The 2,441-nt window shown below is 56.5% G+C and overlaps 1 pseudogene; it reads left to right on the forward strand.

Moving 5' to 3' along the window:
• The first annotated feature begins 57 nt into the window (after positions 1 to 57).
• On the forward strand, positions 58 to 1,793 carry LOC123177170 (L-type lectin-domain containing receptor kinase IX.1-like; annotated as a pseudogene).
• The last annotated feature ends 648 nt before the right edge of the window (positions 1,794 to 2,441 follow it).

Raw genomic sequence — 2,441 nt, forward strand, 5'->3', positions numbered from 1 at the left:
TTTCTCCTTCGCCATCAAGAAGTTACCCGGAAATTCCGGCGTCACATACAAACCCAGCGACGGGATCGCCTTCTTCCTCTGCCCCTACCAACTAGAAGTGCCGGTCTATGGTGGCGGTGGTCTCCTCGGTCTCGTCAAAGGAAGCACCGGGGCCACTCCGGCTGTGATAGCGGTGGAATTTGACACGTTCCAAAATAATTGGGACCCGAGCACCGATCACATCGGGATCGATGTCAACTCCATCAACTCGACTGTGGTGGAGGTGCTGCCCATGGGCACACTCACAGATCGCACCGAGCCGATGATTGCGCTGGTGAGCTACAACAGCAGCACGAAACTTCTCGCCATCGCCCTACAGCTCGACCGCAGTGATGGTGGCATAAGGTACGAGCTCAACAGCACCATTGACCTAATGAGCTTGCTCCCCCCGGAGGTGGCCATTGGGTTCTCTGCTGCTAGTGGGTATTCCACGGAGCTGCACCGCGTGCTCGCCTGGTCTTTTGACTCGACGTTGATGGAGGTGAATTTGGTGCCCCCAGGAACGCCGCCGATGCCCAATAAGGTCCCTCAAATTCCCTCGAAACAAATGATCTGGCCGGTCGCCGAGGCAGCTGGTGCTGCCGTGCTGTTAGCAGTTGCCTTTATCGGCGTATTGATCCGGTGGTTTCTAATGATGAGGAGGCGCCGGCGGATGAGGGAGAAGGAGATGTCTGACTTGGAAGATTGCAGCTTGGACGAAGAGCTCAAGTTCGAGAATGGCTCCGGCCCGAGGCGATTTCGGTATGGCGAACTGGCCGCTGCGACCAACAACTTCTCTGAGGACGGAAAGCTCGGAGAAGGTGGCTTCGGGTCGGTTTACAGGGGGTCCTTAGGCGGCGACCTGGGTTCCAATGTCGCCGTCAAGAGGATATCCAAGAGCTCCCGGCAGGGGAGGAAGGAGTATGTCTCCGAGGTCACCATCATAAGCCGCCTACGACACTGGAACCTGGTCGAGCTCGTCGGCTGGTGCCACAGCAGCGGCGAGCTGCTGCTCGTCTACGAGCTGGTGCCTAACGGCAGCCTTGATGCCCGCCTCTACAACTTGGGTGGCAGCGTGTTGCCGTGGCCGAGCAGGTACGAGATCGCGCTGGGGCTTGGCTCGGCACTGCTCTACCTGCATGTAGAGTGCAAGAAATGCGTGGTGCACAGGGACGTGAAGCCCAGCAACGTCATGCTGGACGCGTCCTTGGGCGCCAAGCTCGGCGACTTCGGGCTTGCGAAGCTCCTCGACCACGGGATCAGCTTGCCCACGGTGGTTCTGGCAGGAACCATGGGGTACATGGACCCAGAGTACACGGCCTCCGGCAGAGCAAGCACCGCATCTGACGTCTATAGCTTCGGCATCGTGTTGCTGGAGATGTGCTGCGGCAGGAGGCCCCGGGACGACTCCGTCAAGCCCTCCCTCCTGGAGTGGGTCTGGGACCTCTACGGCCGGGGCGCAGCTCTGGAGGCTGCTGACAAGCGGCTGGACGGCGACTTGGACCAAGCGCAGATGCAACGCATGCTGGTCGTGGGTCTCTGGTGCGCGCACCCCGACCGTGGTGTGCGGCCGTCCATCAAACAAGCGCTAGGCGTGCTTCAGCTTGAGGCTCCATTGCCCGTTCTTCCTCCAAAGATGCCCGTGCCGACATTCTCCACGAGCGTTGCAGGCCCTGATGCTGATGCTGATGGTTCGACAGGCGGTGCCGGAGTTTATTCTTCTTCCATGGGGCGGTGAACGTTGGACAACAACCAGTTCCTCCACAACAGGTTGACCATCCATCCAGCTCTTCTCCTTGCGCCACTTCAGCCACAAACTACTAGTACAGCGTAACCATCATGCATTACGTAGCTGAGCGGGAGGAGCTCCCACGTACAGTACAGCTACATAAAGAGTGATGTGCCATTTGGAATTGTGTAGAACCAGATCATCGTCTGTCTCTCCTGCCTTAATTATCTCATTGTACATGATGGTTTAAGCACAACCAGATCCTCTCTTGTGCTTAGCTTTTCCAACTGGGTGTAGAGTAAAGGAGCAATTTTCGTGTTACACTTCTATCTTCCCTGCATCGGTAATGCTACATTAACGGACCTTTACAGGGTTAGTTTTAGATAGATGGAAGGAGCCTGGGGTCCGTGTGTTTAGGATTATTGTCTTTGCATAGAGAAGGCACATGGGAGAGTGAGGAGATGCAACTTACACACGTGGGGAAAGAAACTCTGAGAACATAAAACGTGTCCACAACGAGCTTGGGTATTGACTAGTACACCCAGAGCCGGGTATTGCCAAGGGAACTGCAACTCTTCCCTTGGCAATATCTTGTACTCCATGGTCATCTTTATGCTTCAACCTGTAGCATCTCCCAGATTGTTTCTCCAAGCTAGCCGTTGCACAGTGGTGTGGCGGCGGCGGCTGGTGGCTC

Source organism: Triticum aestivum, unplaced genomic scaffold (genome assembly GCF_018294505.1).
Source record: "Triticum aestivum cultivar Chinese Spring unplaced genomic scaffold, IWGSC CS RefSeq v2.1 scaffold249055, whole genome shotgun sequence".
Taxonomy (NCBI): domain Eukaryota; kingdom Viridiplantae; phylum Streptophyta; class Magnoliopsida; order Poales; family Poaceae; genus Triticum; species Triticum aestivum.